Below are 21,732 nucleotides of genomic sequence, written 5' to 3'. Positions count from 1 at the left end.
GTATCTGAGACTTTTCTTTATAGTTTCGTTTGAGGGGCGACAAGGCTCGCGGTTAAGATTCGTCAGGCGAATGGAAGGGTGGACGATAAAGGAGAGAGATGCGGGTGTAGAGGACGTTCGTGGGATACCTCAAAGGTAATCGGAAGGCTTATGCAGCCTGGGGTGGGCACGACAAGCGGGCAAGTTCAAAGGGAACGAATGGAGAAGGTTATGGTGTATAGAGGGTGGGCAAGGGGTGATTTGGATACCTCAGCATCTCGCAACAAGTCGGTTCTGGGTTGAAAGAAATTAAAGAAAAGGGGGGACAAAAAGTAGAACTGCAAGGAGAAGGGACGTATGACTTAAAACCCGCATTCACTCACTCAATCGATGCTTGAACCCGAAGGTTGATTTGGATAATTGAGGGTTGGCCTGGGCGATGTATCGAAGTCTTGGAACGTATCACGATATTTTGATGCATAGATATTAATACATAGCGATATATACCGATATTGCGTCTTCACTATCATCGCTTTATGGTTGCACGATAAAATTGCAATTAATATCTTGATAAAATACCTCGCAGGACAAAAATATGACGATATATCATCCGATTAAAATCGATATTACGGTATGCCGTCCAATATATCGTGACATTTCATCGGAAATCATTTTTTTGGGTGAAGAATCACGATGTTTCATTGGATGGTTATTTTTCTGGATTATCACAAAGATTTATTCTCATATTTTTTATATGAAGTGATAAGACGACAGTGATGATACCGATAATAGTTACCGTAATTTCCAATCGAAAGAAAAAAATGACCTCATTCCGATTATTAAATTTCAGTATGTTTCTTGAAAATTTTCTGTACACAATAGTACGCCGGGTTGAGCTTATCCCGGAATAACCAACGGGAGAGTGAATGAGATATATTCACGGTCACATTGCGAGAGTGATTAGTGGTCGGTGTCCAAAGGCTACGCCCAGTATTCGAACTCAAGACCCTTAAATCAAAAGCCAATCACTCCACTTGGCAGGATAGCACGCTCAATCTAACACCATTTTATCACGCTAAACTCAATCATTCCCCAAAACCTAATTAATTTAACTATGCACTCATATATGAAGGTTCATAGTAAGGCTTAGTCTTCTACAGCACGCCTAAACCGAGTTCTAAACTGAGGCTCCATCAACACTGATAATTTTAATGAATGACGTTAAGGGTGGTAAGAAAGGGAAAATCGCCGAATTTCTTTACTACAATAATCTTTTTTATATTCACAACAATAATTTTTATCTTCTTTACAGTGAAGTCATTCACTTTTTCTGCCAGGGTCTCGCCTTCAATTTTCTAATCTGAGAATTATTTTTGGGAACGTTCTTAAGTATGAAATTGGACTGCCTACGCTTCAGAAGGTCGTCCTTTCATAGCACTCCGAGAAGCTTTGATCAAGGACAGAAGTCACAGGGAGCCATGTTCGAGGTAAACGATGGCTGATGCTGGTGCTTTTGGCGGGAGTTCGCGAACAAGCGGCGATGTTTGAGAGGCCCCATAATCGCGGCGGACTTTCCACAAGTTATCTTTTGAGGCAATATTTGGAATTTTTTATCGGATAACTTCACTCAAACTTAATATTTCGTAACAGAATTACTCATTTATCGTGCAATCGCAATGCAACTATTTACGGTAATACAGACTCCGATGCAGAAAAAACTAACTAAAAAAAACACGCTATTGTTGACGAAATAGCATTGGTTGTTGAAGAACTTGAAAATTACCATAAGTAGAAGCGCAAAATAAGAAACAAATCTCCAAATTTATAATGCATTTCACAGTTTATAATGTACTAAGAAGACTCAGATGACAGAAGATAATTTAGCTCATATTAGGTCATAATCTTGTACTCCCATAAATTCTGCATTCAGCAAGTGCAATATTAACTTAATTTTCCTTCGCTGAGGTCATTCTAGAAAAATGGGATGAAAAACTAGCAGCTTAATGTTGCTGTCACGGGCGGCAAAAGAAACCATGCAGAACGTTGCTTTGCGGTTAAATCTCACGAAAAGATATTAAATTCAATACACATGGGGCTATCTAGCTCAACTCAGGAAACTTTCCAATTACAAGAGTTTGTCTTCATTCAAATTCAAGGAGATTATACGACATTGAAAATAAGTTATATTGCCCAATTAATTTCTTTAAAATTAGAAAAGGTTGCATCACTTAATCATTTTGGATTGCGTAATTCCAACGTAAGTGATTCAACCAATTTCCAGTCGCAAAACGACATTAATTAGTATCATGCGACAAAATTGTGGACGTCACGCATGAGCTGCAGCCATTGTCATTACATCCTGCATTGTGAAAGGCATGATGAAAGCTTTTATATTTATTTTCAAGGGAATACCTAAAAATTCTCGCTCGCCAAAATTGATAATGACTAATAACATATGCCTTTAACTAAAATGCTTTCACCTCATCCTAATCCATTTTGGATTATGTTGAATAATTAATGACCAAAAATTGATTTTGATGCACAAAGCTGAAGAAGATATGCGAGAGAAAAAACTAAAAAAAAAAGAAAACAGGCATTTTCAAGATGAGGTCAGACAATTCTTTGAATTAATTGGAACGAAATTGGCACCCTACTTACAAGTCGTTTAATCATAAAATATGACGCCTTTGGTGATTAATCGGCATTATATTCGTAACTGTGTCTTAAATCAGTACCCAGTGATTTGCCCGAGAAAAAATTGGTTAAGAATGATTGACGAAGCACGTGCATTTGCGGGTATAATCTTCTCTACCTTAATATTAAAACTAAAAAAACAGAATGAATGAAAAAAAACACAACAACACCACAGAAAATTTCGCTACAACTGGTTCATAATGTACAGAAAACCTTCCCTGAAACTTTAATAAAAGTAAGTGAACATGACTGATTTAGACACGAAGACGACAACTGGAGAAAGATAAACTTTCTTTTTCAAATTAAGCTGGGGGTTTCCATGCTGGCCTTTTCTTATTGCTACTGTGCAATCCTAATCAGCCCCATCAGTCAATCGGTTAAATTTCCTGTCTAAAGCTAGAGATCAGACTTACTCCTAGCTTATGATTCAAAATACCACCCACAATTTATGAGATTCTAGGGAGATAGGTGTCATAAAAATTGAGTTGATTCCCTAACTTAAGAAGTTAGGGAATCAACTCAAGCTACTCAAGCACTCCCACACTTAAGCTAAGTTCCAATCAGGAAAACACGAAAATTATAATGGAAATGTTCAATGCGTCAAAATATTTCCGGGCATCTATTAAACACGATAGATGGGGAATTTAATTGAAAAAAAAATTCTGTAGCAACAAAGAGTGAGAAAATAACTGGTAAACGCGCAATTTGTCAGCACCGAGAACATGAGTATTGGAAATGGAAAAAGGAGGGAAGAGCAAAAAACGAAGCGAATAAATTTAATATATCGACAATAAAATAAAATAATTACCAAGATCAGACCTGTGGAAAAGAATATGCAGTCACCACATCCAATCCCAGGGAAACACGGGCGGAAAAGAGCGGTCTTTGATCTGGGATCTTAGGAGAAAATGGATATGGCGAAAAAAATATGGAACACGTTGAAACGTGGAGAACGACAGGAATTCCGGAAGGTAAAATAAAAATCGGATGCGATAACGCATTTATTGCATAACACAATCTGCTCCGTCCACTTCCCCCACCTCCTTCCTTCCTTTCATTTCCCAAACCATTTCCCCCGTCCCCTTTGAACTCATCCTTAAACCACCCCTCAAAATGGAACGGCAAGGGGGTAGAAAAAGGGATGGGGGATGACCATTTTATTTTTTTCTTCTAGTTTGCTTGCCGGCCACATTTCAATTAAGGACCCCTTTTGTATATCGTAACAAAAAAAATACGTATCCACGAAAGTGGTCAGCAGACTTCCTCTCTTGACTTTTTTTTCTAATATTTTCACCGGGATATACAGAAATAACGAAAGGCCGCCAGTCACTCCCTCTCTCATATCTAGAACGAGATATCACGGGAGGAGAAGCAGACAACTAATTCGACCGCCTCGTCGCAATTGCGCCGTCGGAAAAAATGATTGAATTAGTTAAAACAGAAAAAGATATCTATTAGGATGCGGAATACCCTTGTGCGAATTCTTACCACAAGATTGAGGGGAGATTGCTAAAGTCAATATGAAAGGAGAAAAAGGAGAATGAAATTTATAGCGGCAGGAGAAAAGCGGAAATACACTTTATTGGTCCGCATGAGAACTACAGATACAGTTAAGGAATTGATAAAGAGGGAATCACATGCGATAACCAACCAGTACCAAACGAATGTCTTCGATAATTATTTTCTAAGCTTACAATATTCCTCCGAACGGTCAGCAAATAATATTTAGCCGCGAAAATAGTTTGTAATACATGCAAATACTCGCATTCAAATGAGACATTGATCCTATGGCATTACTTGTGATGTAAAAATATAGTTCATACACTCTTAAAGTTACATGACAAGTGGGCTAAAAATGTACGATGAGCAGGTCAATGTTTAATTCACGATCGCAAGTCATCAATGCTAAAATTGGTTTGACGCAGCTCTCAATAATTGATTATATCAACCAGGTAGATGAAAATGAAGGAAGATAATTTTGAATCTTGACTTTGATTTTAAAAAATTAAGGCAATATAAATTCAGTTACACACATTATGAAAGGGAATAAAGACGGTAATTCGTTCATAAAGTAGTAGTGTAGTAGTATTCAAATTTTAGGGTGCATCGACGGCTAGGTCATTTCGCACCACTACTGAGTCATTTATTTACAAAGCTTATGTAGAAAGAGAGCCACTGCATATGGTGTCTTCATACAAAGAGTAAGCATAACTAGATTTTATTAAAAATATTTATTTCTTTTCAGGATATATTTCTTTCTTCATTCATAAATACAATGACAATTTAATTAAATGATAGTAAGGGATTTAAAATGGTAAAGTAATGATTAAAAAAAGCAAAACCTGACATATGACCATTGACTTATGGAGTACTACATGATATAGATGGAAGTCTATACATATGCATTGCACATAACCTACGCATTAGGAGAACAAGAAACGCAATAGAAGTATACGACATAAAATTGGTACAAAAAATATACAATTGGCCAAAGTAAATCTTAAATCCGATTCAATATTTCGTTTCACTTATCAAATCCTCTAAGATGACTGCAATCATCTAGCACTTTCGGCGTGCATTACCAGCTAAAGTCTATTTACCAGCCAAGTTAAGAGCATCAAGGCCAAAGAAGAAATTCATTTCGCCACTTGAATTTTTTCAGAGATACAGCGGATACAAGAAGAATGCGTGATAAAATGAAATATATTTAAGTAGCTATTTATCGGTACTAAAAGCTAATGTACTTTGACCGCTTTAGCATATTAACAAGGAATTATTTCCAGAATTGATATCTTTCAACACACGTACTCACAGCGCCCCACATTGCTCGAGTGTAAAACGAAGCTAGATTCGACAGTAAATATTTGAAACTTGCTCCATACTATGCAAGGGATTATGCACAGATGGGGTTGCAAGCAATCGTCTTAATTCAGGTCAACTTATCACTCGGAGGATTTACTCTGTTTGCTTCACAGCTTTAAAACAGGAGAAGCTGTTCAAACCAGGAAAAGCAAGCTGCGGCTTAATTTTGCGTTCAACTTTCAGGTCACGGAGGAATTTCTCGAATGGCAAGAAGCCTTCCGACAATTTAACACATGGGGGCCTATTTTTTATTCTAAGGAGTTTTGAGTAACCGCCATTGTTTGAAGTTTACTTTAAACGTTACGATAAGTCTTCCGACCACGTTAAAGTGAAACATACATTTACTCCAGCTTAAAAAAGTATGGAATTACGCTCCATGAATCCTATTACTTTTGTAGAACCGCTAAGTGGAAAAACACACACGAACACAATATGCTGCGCTAACTATTCATTCATTTGAATCTTATAAAAAAAAAAAATACCAATTATGACGTGAAATTATTCCTATAAATAATCTCCACAAATAGTTTCGTTAATTCCCAGTATATTCAAGTAATTTTTTAGCTAACGCTATTCGATAAACAGAATACCGAAACCTTTTCTGACAGATGATACTTGATTATAGTTCGAATACTACAACAATCGTGATATATAATTTTCCAACGCGAATACAATACGGAAGATGATGAGTGAAAGACAACAGATAGTCATTATCTCCTTTCATACGGTTATTGGAAATTAAAAAAAAATATTTGGAAATAATAATTTATCATTACATTACGTTATTTTCATAAAATTCCTTGCATATCTGTCGAACAACTGCCATTTTTACCAGCGAGTATTAAGTGAGCCTCATCGAACGAAATTGTAGATATAAATATGAACTCTGATTTTGCAGCAAGAATATGAGATAATTTACACGGATTCCACCGCGGATGAACTAGCTGCAGCATATTACGACAACCCGAGACACAAACTTAGGATTTCACGCGAGTTATGACCGCAGTCCAAGCATAGGCTCAGGCCTGCTCATCCACACAGTAGGTACACTATGGGTGTAAGGACTAGTAACTATGTTGGGAGAGGCATATCCGTGAAGTCTCATAATAATAAGTACACACGCACGTGCATAGCAAATGACATCGAGTGATGCGGAAACGACAGGAATAAAACGAGGAACGACATCGGGAGGAAATGGAGCCCGTACGTCAAAAGAGAACAAAATGGGAAAAAACCACTGACAGTACACGCACGGAATATTTTACGGCGCAAGTTCATAATCACGGTGCACTCTTTGGACGTGCACTGATCCCCACCCTCCCCCCCCCTCCACCCCCAATCCCGCCCCTCTGCATGGCCCCACCGGGGCTCAACTGCATGCCAAGGATTACGAGCGCCCGGTAACAAGCTGGTACGCCGTGGCCAAACACGAGTCGAATCCGCGCGGCAAGTGAAATTGTTTTTTCTCTCTCTCTCCTTCCACCGCGACGCCGGGATTTACGTGGGCGCATGACGAAGGTCAGAGTGCAATCAGGGCTGCGGATGGCAATAATTAGAGGCGACAACGAAACGTCATGCGCGGGGCTCGGGGAAAAACATATAAACCAGTGGCGGCCACAGAGACCAGCCAATGAGCAAACGCGTGCTACGTCATTCCCACCGACCCAACTGCCCTGCCATCAACATCTACGAGGTACCCGGCTTGCCACTTCTAGATTGTTCGACAGGGGGCGGGTTTTCCACAACTTGCAAAAAGCTATACGTTTCGTCTCAAAAATGCATACTAGAACACAATTTTTAACATTGAAATGAAAGGTAGTTGCACTTTTCAACAATAATTTAATGCGTACGACGCGTTTCGGCCCACAGAGCCATCATCTGGTACAAGACATTGTAGTACATGAGAACATGACATTTATGCCTTTGAGGAAGGGATGGGGACGATTTGATAGGTTTGAGGAAGGGGTTTGAAAAAGGCGTACAGTGGGGAGACAGTGAGAAAACGCAACCATAGAAATACGGGAGAATCCAGGGGTGGAAGGAGGAGAACAAATTGTAAAACTAACCGATTACTTCTCACGACGTATCTCAGGACCTAGACGTATCAAGTCTTCAGAGCAACTGTTGAACCGTTTAATGCGTATAAATTGCCGTCAGTCACTCTTAATGGGCAAACACAATGCCTTCTCCGACAGAAACTGCAGAAAAATGGAATCCACATCTCTTTTCGAAACTACTTTTCCTATTACCTTTAAGGGAATCGATCTCCAGTAGCATAGAAGGCAAAATATGAGGGCTTAATCATCGACTGATGTGGTTATTTTTTACTAAGCGCGGATATTTCTACGCATCTATACGGAAAAACCTTCAAGATTGATACACGGACCGTCGTAAGAGTTGGTAAAATTCTTCCATGGAAGATTTGTACGCTACAGTGACACCGAGTTCCTCTCTACCAATAGTTCCAGTGGCGCAGCGAGGGTTTTGGGGGTTAAACCCCCCTAGAGCTTAGGGAAATATTTAAGTTTAATCCATTTTACTTAATTGGATTGATATTACTGATAGAATAGTGAAAGGATTAATAAAATATCCCTCAGAAAGCCGTAAAACTACCACCACACACCCCGGTATTAGTTGCACCTAAGCCCCCCCCCCCCCCCCCCCAACCCTGCCTTAATTCCTGGCTACGCCCCTGAATAGTCAATCAACTGGCACAGACCTCTCACTACCAACACATCACTGGTTGGCAGAGTATATGGCCATAAAATTTTGTCATACCCCAAAAAAAACATCCAAACCTGGGCCCCTGAAGCCTAAACGCCTCCACGGAAGTCGAGGTATAGTGAGGACCCAGATTAAAAGGGGGGAATGGAGTCACGAAATATGATTACATAAAATAATTACAGCCGCCATCCACGTCCCATCCTCTCCCGCACAAAACTTATTTCCTCGTCCACTCCCCGCGCTGAAAATCTCGGGACGTGAGTCATGGAAGGGGAAATTAAAACTAAAACCGGAACAAGCGTGATCCACGACTATATTTCGGCACCTGTAACGCCTCGCTTCCTTCCTGTCTCCCACCGTACCCCACTCTACATATAACGACCAAATACCATCCCCAAGATGAAAATTCAACACAAAAATCATAATATTCCCCAGAATCCGCGGGGACGGAAAAACGACAATTAAAAAGGGATAATATTCAAACGAAACGATTTAGTTTTCTACGCTTCCATCAACGCGGGACATTAACTTTCAAATGAGGATAATTGCATGCACGCTTAATTGGGTGGTAAACGAATCACACGGGACGGTCAAGCCGGCAGGGAGTCAGTCACACTCTATCCCTCCAATTGCTCCCACCAAAAACGCCACCTCTTCCCTACTTCACACGTATATAAATGAACGCGCGTATACCCCATGGCGGCTCGGACAACATCCTCCTGAACCTCCCATCCCCCTCCACCCAATCATTAGTCCCGGAGAGTAACGGTATGATTGCAAAAGCGCAAAAGAAAACAAAGAGAGAGAGAGAGGGTTGGCTAGCATGAGGGAGCTGGAGGGGAGGGTGATGTGCGGTAAGCAGGGCTGGGCAAAATACTGGCCGAGGAGTATTTGAAATAAAAAATACCGCTCCAAACAGTGGCGGATACATATGGGGGTGCCCCTCCCCCTTTGTAGGGCCGCCCGCATTGTCTAGCATTGCAGATCCACAGTTGTAAATTTTTTATATCATAAGATAGCATTGTCTTGTACATGTGTATAATCGGTTTAAGTAAAACTTTCTTAAACTTTGCAAGTGACTTTTTTTATTATGATAAAAGTAAGGGTATCTCAAGAAATATTATTCGCCCTCTCCTATAATTTTTTTCTGTATTCACAACTGGCTCCAAATTTATTATAAATACAAAATACTGCTCCAAATGTATTTGAAATTCAATCTGATAAATACTTTTCACTAGAGTATATAAAAATAAACTACAAAACAGTATTTAAATACCTATTAAAATACAAAATACATTTGTACGGAAACCAAGACTTCTTAATAAAATATAACTCTACTTGGCAGGTTTTGGATAGTTGGAAACATAAAGAAAACGACTCTGACGAAAACGAAGTAATCTCTGAAGCAGTTTTATCAGAACTACTTGAAAAGTAGTTTTCATTTGAGAATTGGAAAATACCAAAAATTTGTATTTTGCAATACAAAATTCAAGATAAATTCAAGTAAATAGTGTGTTTGAAATACCGAATACACATAACACAATTTTTCAAATACGTATTTTAAAATGCCTGTATTAGGAATACTTCCCAGCCTCGTGGTAGGTATGTTGTGGATGAAGAGGTGAGGCTTTGGATTCTGGGTTCACCGAGGCTGGGAGGTTGGATCGGGAGGGATACGTGACGGAATATACTTGTATGTGTGAGTGTGTTCGATGGAAAAAAATATGCAAGCCAGAACTCAATCTCGTTTTCAATTTGCTCATAAAATCAAGCGGATCAGGCGCTAGGATAATTCTGGCAAATAATTTCCACGGGGAGCAGAAAACAACATGATGCGAGGTAGGGGTTTGCCGTCATTTGGCACAATCTCCCTCCGATTTTGCACACGGCTCTAACCAACTCCGCCCCCCCCCCCCCCCACCTGTTCTTCCTCAAAACTCTGTCCATAGGTCCGGTGTGCATTGTTTTTTTTTCGCCAACATAATAACTCCCAGCTCGCATCGCCATACGTCTCTCTCCGGTCATTCCAGAACGCACGGACAAACACGCGGGTTAAGTATGCCCGCGTAGAGCCATCCACTGTCCGAACACCTCGTGAAAACCTGAACCACGCGTGACTGTGCCTATCCTCATTCACCCTCCCTTATTCCGCACAGGTGCTGACCACCCCACGGTATAAGGTCGGACTGCGGAGAAATACAATATTAAGGGAGCTTTTACGAATAATAACGATGAAAAACAGGCCTTGCCTCTCCTCAAGTGAAAATAGAAAAACGAGGAGATGATGAAGTGATATGCCTTACATAATTATTACTTTTATCATTATTATTATTACCTTGAGCGGAAGACAACTTATAACTAAGGTACATGTTATTTCCAAGTAACCAATTATATTAAATCCCAATCGTTACGGGAGTTCACGACGATACGCTGAAAGGTATGACGACGAAGACATAACTATTTCATTCTATTTAGATTTTCTTTTTTCTCTCACCGTTCCACATCTAAATCTCTCATAAGATACTCAATAAGAAAATGCTGTTTTTCCAGAAGAGGTATATGAATTTCAATTAATGCGTATAATACATTATTAGATCTGCGAAAATATAGCGAACATTCCCAATAGTAGCGACCCCAAAAGGCGGATTTAGATTATATTCAGCACTGAATTGGAATGATTCGACACGAGAGATGCGAAGCATTCAATTCAGCAGACATACCCGAATATTTCTGAATCGCAACACCAGGAAATCGATCTTTCTTATGGTGAGAAAAATATGACAAAACCCATTTCAAGTAACTTATCTGATTGACAATTTCCTACGCTGCTGTTGTATCAGCTTACTTTACGTTAACTCTGCATTAGCATTTATATCAAGTTAAGATTGGAATATGATGCGATACGAATATTTTCTGCGTGATCAGATAAGCTTTTCAAACTAATAACCTTCGTTTCTGTACGATTAGAAATTATATCTAAAACATACGATTCGATCAACACAACCATTAAGACTAGGTACTACGGGACACCTGAGGAAGCACGAGGAACATGGATTGGAGACGATGATTTGGGATTTAGAATCAGAAATAGAATGGAATCAAGAATGGAAAAGATGCGATGGACTAAGATGAAAACTCACCTCAGTCGATCTTAGCTGCATCGCGCAAAATATGTATCGAAAGAATTTAGGCAGCAATTTCCTACGAGAAATGAGAAAACTCCAACATGTTCCAGCGTAAACTACTTCACTCATTCAATGATTTAACCCGAATGCTGGCATGGATAAGATCTCACCCTGGACTCCCCCACGTAAGTGTATCACACAATCAGGATAGGGTGACCAGTTTTTTTCCCTAGAACACCTCGCACACACACGGATTTGCACATGGGGCTCTTCCATCAACACCCAACTACACTACCCAATAGGCTACTACTTCATTTCAAAAATATTACCCGTCAAAACTTTGAGAAATGGCTGGTGACTTCTAAAATAAGAGGAAAGACACCACATGGCTGGTGACAAAATAAATAATTTCACAAAACATAGAAACGGTCAAAAAAAGCCAGAGTAAGTTATGGGAGTAGATGCTAAGGGTAAGGGAAAAGATGAATCTCATGACAAGAAAAAAGGAATGGTAGATCTAGATGTGCTGGGAGAGGTATGGATATATTTATTATTGAGTGAGATTAAGAGAGTTGGGAAGTATTCTGAAACAAACTATGAAATCCTTCGAGAAAAAACCATCCAGTTACGTCCTAAGAAACCCTATTCATTTCATCTTTTCATAAAAATGCTGAAGGAACAGAAAATCAGAAAAGCTGTATTTACTCTTCTACGCAATAAAACTTTAAAACGTTTCCATTTCCTACGTGGTACCGTATGTCACTCAGCATGCCATTTCCAGTTGGTCTTTAATGGATAATGCCATCAGCTTAGGAAATGATCTTGTGCACAAGAGGTACACTCGTTGACATCAAATAGGCGCTTAAGACGAAAGCATTTCCTCTACCCAAAATCGATACGCCAGCGTTTCAAAGGGACTTATTGCAGGTTTACGTAACAGAACCACAGTTATACGGTCATTTCTCGCACGCTACACGGCACATAGGTCAAAATTCATCACTTCGTTAGCGGCGACAGAAGCTGGTCCCTGACATTCCAATTACCTTAGACCCGCTTCTTGGTCCAGCATGCCTGGACGTTAAGACGGGCTTAGTACCTAAACCCAATGCCTAAACCAACTCATTAGCATCATTTTTATAATTTTCTACCCTAAAAATTACGATAACTAAAATATTGATCTCATTCCACCTGATTTTTGCCAGATAAATACAGCGATCCCACACTGGTAAAAAATTCACCTCTGAAAAAAAACTGCGAGTGAAGGTTTCCATTGAAATGCTTTTTCTCAATTTATGAAACCTAGCTGAAATTATTGGCTAGTTAAAATTTGAATCCTCAGAATAAACCTGGAAAGGAATGAAGACTCGTGATCAGCAGGTTAGGAATGTAAAATGCCGCTACTTGTATTTTTTTTAGTTTATAATACCTGACTTTAAACCAAGACACAAGAAAGTAAATTTTTTTAGATGCGTATTCATTACAAAAGGTAGGAAAAATTACATTTTTTCGTGATAAATAAAAGTAACGCTACAACTTGGAATCCTTCACTTCAAGAATTTGATATTCCCCGATCTCTAAAAACGTACTGATTCCCAATATTTTTTTTACCGAAGCGAATTTTGCTGCCCTGAGCTTAACTCTCCGCATGAGCGATCTCTGAGAGCACAAAAACCTGCGCAGGGAGCATTACTAAGGCAGGCATGAAAACAAAGGAAATAAAGGAAGCCGTGAACCGGAGAAAGGAAAAAAAAACGTTCGAAAAATATTTATAAAAAAAACAGCAAAATTATTTACTTTGGTAGAAATAAAAAAATCAGGTGAACCAAATGGAGAGAGAACATTTTTTAAATAAAAACAAGATATATTCATGCCAGAATAGTAAAACGAACCGAAAAAAAACAGGGAAGGCACACAGCAAAGAATAAGAGCGGTACGGAAGAGAGAGAGACGCATCACACAAAAAGGCGCACACGCCAAACCAAGCGGAAGGAATTTCCTAAATAACTATACACAAAGCAAAAATTCCACCACCACCGCCACCAAACCGGCAGAAAAGTTTCACACGTAGGAGCACATCAACTCCCGGTCGACGCATAAACGGATACGGACGCAGTCAAAGGGATTAAAGAGCGTGAAAAAAATCAAAGGACGTAGAAGACCGGGAAATGCAGAAGAGAAAGGGCAGCAGGAGGAACGAAGAGCTCTGGGGGGAGTATGGCCCTGTTGAAAAGGGAGTCGGGAGAGGACTAGCCAAGAGATGTAGCAGCGGCGGCGGCGGGGATAGGATGAGACGAGAATGTGCGTGGAGGAGGGATATCGCTCGACAAGGGTTTAAATATAAAGGGGAAACAGGGAGGGGATTACGAGAGATGGGGAGGACAGGGAGAAAACCCTTGCGGATGGGGGGTGGTTTAGAGGGAAGCCAGGAGTGACAGCATCCGAAGGGGTGGGTGGGGGGGAGGAAATTAGTGGCCGGTGGGGGAGGTTCATGTTCGTGGAATGGGGGAAGAAGATGGCAGCACTGATTCGCATTCGGGGGAGAGGAGAAGATGGGTTTATCACATGGAGACTCAAAGTCAATAAATGACCATCTCACATTATGCGTACAATTATAATGCACAACTTCCGAACGCGAGTCTTCAGTGGAACTCAAGATAACACCATTTTGGAACAGTTATTTCTCCCTTCGTCATAAAAATAAAACAAAGTAGATATAAGATTGGCATAAAGGATATAAATGGCTTCATACAAATATAATACGTTTTCATACCAGACATTAAGCTTTCATCAAAACCTTTACAACTCATACATTGCTACTGCTAACCCTATGAACATAATTTCCTTTTCGCAGCAAATTTCGGAATGATTTCGCTGACCGATACGGTTCTATCGGATTAAAATAGTTTATTACGCCCACATTTCCCATGTTATACGGGTATTTTTCGAAGCTGCAATTGATAACATAATAAAACGTTTGAACTGAATAAAAAATTAAACGCAGAGCAGAAATTTTAAGTTTTCCTGAATTATAAATTTAGTAAACCATTCCATACTGAAGTGGATGCTGTCTAAGAGACTTATTGAACGAATAAATCACCACCAGTAACAGAAAGAATGATTCAGTTTACTCACCAACTATGTTTCACTTCCACCATGAGATGCCTGAAACAGTGAACAGAATAATAGGATTAAAAACTCATGGTAAATGATCATAAGTTTAGAAAATAAAATTTATTACGATAAAAATAATCAAGATAACAAATAATACGGAGTAAACTATCTATTTAGGACGAAATTATAACTGTTTGGTTATGTAAGGAACTAAACACAGAGATAATCTTCACTTATAATACAAATGGTAATATTTCTAAATTTTTAGCAGCATTAACGTGGGATTTGGAATTTTGTATTGATATCAGTGCAGAACTGACCATAATATAACACAAAAACGTTGAAATTCTCTTTTAAGAAGTAATTTATAGATAATACGGGTGATTGTGGATATAACACCAAGCAATTGAAAATTAACGGTGAAAACGCCACTCTTTTGAAAGATAACAGGAACAATTAAGAATGTCAGACAGCAAATTAAAAGAATAGAGGAAAAAGACAAAACCACTTGAAGAGGTTGCTGCAATCTCAGGAAGTGAGCTCATGGTCTTGTTACAAACTTGATGGCGATACAAAAAGATTTCTACTCCTGAATTTAATTCGTGCATTAATCCTTGACTTGGGGCAAAGAGGGATAGAGACCCCTTAGAAATTATATTGCAGCACAACTTCGTCGCCTGGAGCGCCGCGGCAGGCCATTGAGTTGCAGCATAATATCATCTCGAAAGTCTGACAGCTACCTTGGAGAGAGTTATCTTCGTCCTGCTGCGCTTTCAAGTGCAAGATGGGCTAAGAAAAAGGGTTTCTAGGGCCCCATGACCTTTGACCCTCCTCCTCTTAGTTTAATTTAGTTTTTTCCAACGACATTTTAATTTTTGAAATACTTCACGATACATCACTCGATATTATACGCTTATTTATTCTTTTACCCTAAAGTATTTACGCAAGGGGATAAGACATGAACGATCTACTTATGAAAAACGAAGCATCAATTTCATTTTTCTATCCGTATTTTGATTTCTATAGATTTGGATTTTTGCTTGCGGTATTTTGCTTATTCCCCTGATAAGGTTCGATCTACTTTTGTGATATTCCTTTGCTATGGGCGATAAAACCGCTCCATTCTACTTTGTTTAGAAGCCTAACTTCGTAATTTTCTGATGAATATATTTTAACCATTACATTACTGACGTCTTTTATTGTTAGTTACAATTCATTCCAAATTTTCTAATGTCAAGACCAATTCAAATCGTTTCTTGGGCTATTTTATAGCGATTATCCAATTATATTATAAGGACACCAGTTAAAGACGATGAATACGTTACTCCTTTTTCTAATACCAGCCTAACTACTTCATCTTCCTCAAACCAATAAAATTTTGGATTTTTTGATAGGTTCTCACTTAATACGAATACAGAGAGGTAATTTAATACATTAAACATTCCAACGCGAAAAGTCAGACTTCTCTACATCCTAAAAGCGTAATACTTCACTTATATCAAATAAAAATTTCCAACGGAGGATTTTTAAACTTATGTTAAGGTTTCTGACATAAAATCAATTATCTTAGGTTTGAGGAGATTTAAGATTTTCAAATCAATGACTGGTATTGTCCTGGGTTAAAAAATATCTTCCAAGAACTGCTTCATTGAATGCAAATTACTGATAAGAAACTCAAGAAATCCATATCTTCTATTCTGTTAAAGCTAATTTTAACTAAATAACCGACTAACAATAAAAAAGTAACCCAACTCAGTACAATATTACAAAGCGAGATTGCCTAGTTGGAAGTGACTTTGAATATGACGCGAAAAAAGTGGACGAAACGACATAAAAACCTTTGTTTGAAATATTCTTAGCCCCCACTTAAGCACAAACGCCACAACTTTGATATTTCTTGGTAAAAAATAACAGATAAAATTACAGATACGGAACACAAATATTTCGTGAGAGCGTATAGAATTAACGCAAACGTATATTAGAGTAGATGACTCGGAGAAAAAACTGGCAGCATCATTAATCGGATACCGGGAGATCCAGGTTCAAATCCTAATCACGTCAGTTGATGAATCCACCGAAAAGTTTACTATTGTAGAATATTTTGCAAGATCACGGAGATCTTCAACATCGGATATCACCATCATCCAGTCGCTAGACTTTCGGCACATGTAGGATTTTGAATTGGGGGAGTCCGATTACTTGTCTGGGGATTTTGTCCCGGCGCCCTTTGACCAGCAGCCATGAGCTCCACCCACTTCTTAACTACGTAAAAAAATTCAATAAGCGCAGGTACCCATGATCACTGGTCAACAATCACACCCACGTTTTTCTTCTCTTTCACAGCCTTCTTTAGCGGTTCTCCTTATTTAATTCGAGGTCTTCCTTTTCGTTTTTGCCATCCCTCGAAAATTGCCTTCATCAGGCCCTCATTTCTCAAGATGTGGCCGATAAGATTGTTCCGCATTTTGTGAACGTTTTCATGAGGTTCCTCTTCTCTCCAACTCTATTTCAGCGGCGTAATACATTGATTGAATTATTTTTCAGACCACTACTTACAGTTTATAATGTATTGCTTGCTTCATTTTCCTTTAAAGAATTGACGTAGAAATTGTGAACTTCCTTGTTCTTTTACTTACACCCTCATAATGAATAACACATTTTATTGTTACCACCATGGTAACTTCGTTAGTAAAATTTGTTGAGGGTTTTCCATATCATTTAAACTATATGTCATTAGGACTTACGCGGTTACCTACACGAAATGATCTCAAACATGTCACCAGATTGTAATGTTACCCAAACAAATATCTGATCAGACCTCTCTTGGACGAAAATAGCAGAGTTCTTGTCTAGCAATTGGGAGATCAAAGGTCGTATCCCGGCAGGTTTGATTAATTTCTTCTACGATCAATTGCATCCTCGATATATAATTTCGCGAGACCACCACGCACATCTTCGATACCAAAAGTACCTATCATTCTAGTTTCCGTCGCTAGCAATCTCGAAACCGTGCCCTAACATCCCTTCCCCCACTCTTCCCTTCTAAATTCTCCTTCATTGCCCTTACCGCTTCCCAAAACCCTCGGAGAGTCATCCCCCTTCGCAGAGACGAACGCCAAACTACTGCCAACAGCCCCGCGGTAAAGGGTGAACGGGTGCGAGGTGGGGGGTGGGTATACGAACCTACCTCCCACACAAACCTGCCTCCTCCAGCTCACAGGCTAACCCACTTTCGATCAATATTATATTGCTCCTAACTCCGAAGAAGGTGGTAATGCCAGCGAAAACTTCATCGAATCGGTTTTTTTTGTGTCTTTCATTGTCTTCTTTACTGTGTTTCACCCAACCTGGGTTGTGTTAGTTTGTGTGAAGGTGATGCAGTTATGTAGGAGATGTTGTAATATGGGCCTCCATGTCCACTGTTGGAAATCGTTGCAACGTTTTTTGGCGGTTCTTTAGAAATTTGAGAGATATCTGTACCAATGGCGCAACAAGGGGGGGGGAGGAGGTTGGGGGTTAAACCCCCCCCCCCCCCAGAGCTCAGAGAAATATTTAAGTTTAATCCATTTTACTTCATTGGATTGATATTACTAATAGAATAGTGTAAGGATTAATAAAATATCCCTCAGAAAGCCGTAAAACTCACCATTTTGAACCGTTTATCTTAAAATTCCGCATTTAATAATCTCGCACCTACCGCTTATCCTGGAGGGTATTCCATACCACCACACACCCCGGTATTAGTTACACCTAAACCCCACCAGCCTTAATTCCTGGCTGCGCCCCTGATCTGTACAACGTTGATTACATTAACAAGGAAATAGCATTGATATCATATGCTAACGCCGATAATTTTGTCTGGATATGTAAGAGATGTTGTAATAAGTACCTCCATGCCCACCGTTGGACATAGCTGCAACGTTATAAGACGGGTCCTTTGGATATTTGACAGTTTTCTATACAACATTAATAGCATTAACAAGGAAATTGCACGTATGTCATATGTTAACGCCGACAATCTTGTCTGGACCTTGTTGGGATATTGATTGCTGCTTGGGTAACCACTTGGCACCTCAGACCTCGCCCCGTGCGCGTCTCGCAGAAAGCACTAATACCGGTTAAGAGACTTTCAGACATAAGGAGGATGAGAGAGAGAAGTGGGGAGGATGGTGGTGTTGGAAGGAATTAAGGCTTTCGTCGAGCGGGGGGGGGAGGGGATCTTGGAGCGATGCTCCTCGCGGGATATACTACTAGACGTATAATTTGGCACACGTCACAGGAGGGGGGGAGAGGAATAGGTACCTTTCCATGACTTTTTTCTTATCCTATTTTCCAAGCGGAAGAACTCGTCAGTCGTAAGCCCCCTTCACCCCCCCATTATGTTATTGATTCCAGATAATTCCATGATGCAGTCTCATTAGTCTTCTGCGGTGAGGTGAATGTGGATATAAAAAGCCTCGGTCCATGAATTTCTGCAGACAATCTGGATCTAAAATGAGCACTGTCCAATGTCTATACTACGTCGCAATCGAGATAATTCTTAACAAGGAATTTAAGTGAAGAAGGGAAAAAATTGGAGAAAAGTTGGAAAAAGTTGGAAACATGGATAAAATAATACCGAGGAGGAAAAAATTTCAAGCGACGAATAGAATACGTATTGCGTTCCCCAGTGGCGCAAGGGGATAGGATAGGATGAGGGGATAGATCCCCCTAAAGCCTCAGAGAAATTTAAAAAAATATTTAAAATATTGTCTATACTTGACCTATACTTAATAACTGCATCTGCTTAAAGTTAAATGTTTAGTGTCCAAATTATGTAAAATACATTTTCAGGCATGTCACCTTTCAAAAGTTTACCGACCCCCCCCCCCGATGCCTGGGGGGGGGGGGAATCGTCACCACAGGCCATCCTATCCCCTACCAAAGCATATTCCTAGTTACCCCACTGGCGTTAGTGCCATCAATCTAGTTTTCCAGTATGATTGCCAACTACATTGGTGTACCGAAATCTTGAGAAAAATATCTTCCAGTTGCGTACCAAACTTGTCGTCCCGACACTATTTTTTTATTTCGTAAGACATCCTCTCTCAATTAGGGTACATTTATACTCCGATGTAGTTACTCCATCATACGAATCATCAGCATAATACACCGTATTTCGAGCGCAACAAAAAAGGTAGGGAAACTAAAGTTAAATGTGGAACGAGGCCCGCTTAAAATGCGACGAGCACTACGGTAACTGCCGTCGCAAACCTCATTACCGGTTTAATGTAGCAGGATAAAGGAAGTGCTCCGTAGAACCATTTTTCTCTCATGGTTAAGCAAGGCTTCTGCTGCATCCCTCTCTCTCTCTCTCTCTCTCTATCACCTATTTTTTTCCCTCACGAGAATTCAAGCTTCAAGATCCTCTCATTCGCCTGAGCGAAGACGATAATAACGAGGCAATGTTTCGAATTGGACATTAAAAGATCGAGGTCTTATCTTAAATTTTCCCCTATTCTCCTCGCTAAATGTGAAGAACTCAAAACAATGTATCAGTAATGAAGGACGGGGATGCGGAAGAGGTGCCGGGGGTGGGGGGGAAGGGCATCTCGCGAAGAGAGAAGTTTTAAGGGGGGGTCGCGACAGAACCCTCTCGCGGAAGAAGCAGCCTACAGCTGCGATCTCATCTTCGTCTCCCGACTTCCCTCCACCTCCAGCATTTCCCATCCAGACCGACGATTTTAATATCGCAAGCGGAATTGGAATTATAAAGATAATTGAGTCGCAGAGGAAAAGGACCAGTTTTGAGGTGATTTAATAATAACACGGGGACGAATTTATACCTCGATCTCCCGTAAGCAAACACGGGCAGCGAAACTACTCAAAGAAGGTTCGGGTAAAGACGAAAGAGAGAGAGGTGTATCACGAATGAAGGAAAATAAACCTTGAGCTACCAATAAAACATTGTTAAGTAGATTAATCAAGCGGAATGGAACAAAACTAGCTCGAGGGTAAAGCACCCCGGCAGTACGTTCCGTACATGAATCGTCCTAAGAAAAATATTAGAGCTGAGGGCGGACGCGAATTATGCTATTCTAAATTACGCCGCCGAAACGAATATAGAAGGTGTTTCAGGAGGAATCTGCAATACTTCAGGAGACGGTGGAGGAGACAATTTCAAGTATTTTTTGTCCATAAATATGGGATAGCAACTTCATAGTTACCGAGCTATTGCAAACCAATCATTTTTTTAGATGCACTTTCCAGTTATCATGCAAACGGTTATGGGGATCCAACCTTTTCGACATTTTAATTGAACTCTGGATTTTTAAGGATATTAAATAATTAAGGGTGGATAAAAATGAGCGATTTTGATTGAGGGAGTGAGACACCAACGGGTACGAGAGATATTTTTTTAATAAACAGAGATAGGTACAGAAATTAGTTAAACTTCCAAACGAGATTAACTAGATATTAAGTATCTTGTATGATGTTAGGCACGATGTGGTGGAAGTTCGTAATATTATTAAAATGATACATTGTAATATTTCCACTTGTAGTTTCATTCTTACACAACGCGTTTCGTCGTTATAAACGATATTATCATTACACTTGATAATGTCGTTTGTAACGACGTAACGCGTTGTATAAGAATAAAACTATAAGTGGAAATATTGCAATGTATCATTTTAATAATAGATATTTAGTAATAGTACTGCATTTGATTTTCCACTCGATGTTAGCACAGAGCAAAGACTCACTTGTATCCCTTGGCCACCAAATGCTTGTGTATTTTTTCATCAATTTCTGCACCTAACTCTGTTTAGAAAGAAAATCATTTCATGGTAACTGCACCGTACATCCAAAAAATGATTGCGTTGCCATACCTCAGTAATAAATGAGTGTTTATGGACAAAAAAATGCTTAAAACTGCATCATCCACCACTTTCTGAAGTATTGCAGATTCCACCTGAAACACCCGGTACAACATGGCGTCGCCCGCAAGACTCGTTTCTCATCGGCGAGCAAGGGGATTTAAACGTAAGGCTTAGGTTTCACAGTTTCATTGGTTATTTGCGCCTTTCATTTCCACACTTCTGCTTCCCGAAATTCTCCTTTGAAATTCATTTCGGATGGAAGGGAGACGGGACTGCCAGAGAAGGAGAGGAGAATAATTCGAAGGAAGGGAATTTCGCTCTGCGAAGAAAATTATATTCGTAATTTAAAGGAAAAGAGAGTTAAGTTGATTCAACTT

At 39.6% G+C, this 21,732-nt stretch overlaps 1 protein-coding gene across 1 annotated transcript in view; it reads right to left on the bottom strand.

The window, feature by feature from the left end:
* The window catches only part of LOC124159763 (protein bric-a-brac 2-like), a 779,585-nt gene that overhangs the window by 456,712 nt on the left and 301,141 nt on the right, over positions 1–21,732 (bottom strand). Inside the window, exon 8 of the mRNA XM_046535677.1 lies at positions 14,517–14,546. The gene's annotated coding sequence lies outside the window, so the exon portion shown is untranslated. The remainder of the gene's footprint in view (positions 1–14,516; positions 14,547–21,732) is intronic.

Source organism: Ischnura elegans, chromosome 5 (assembly GCF_921293095.1).
Source record: "Ischnura elegans chromosome 5, ioIscEleg1.1, whole genome shotgun sequence".
Classification (NCBI taxonomy): Eukaryota; Metazoa; Arthropoda; class Insecta; order Odonata; family Coenagrionidae; genus Ischnura; species Ischnura elegans.
The sequence above is the reverse complement of the archived record's forward strand: the minus strand, read 5'-3'. Positions and strand labels throughout refer to the sequence as shown.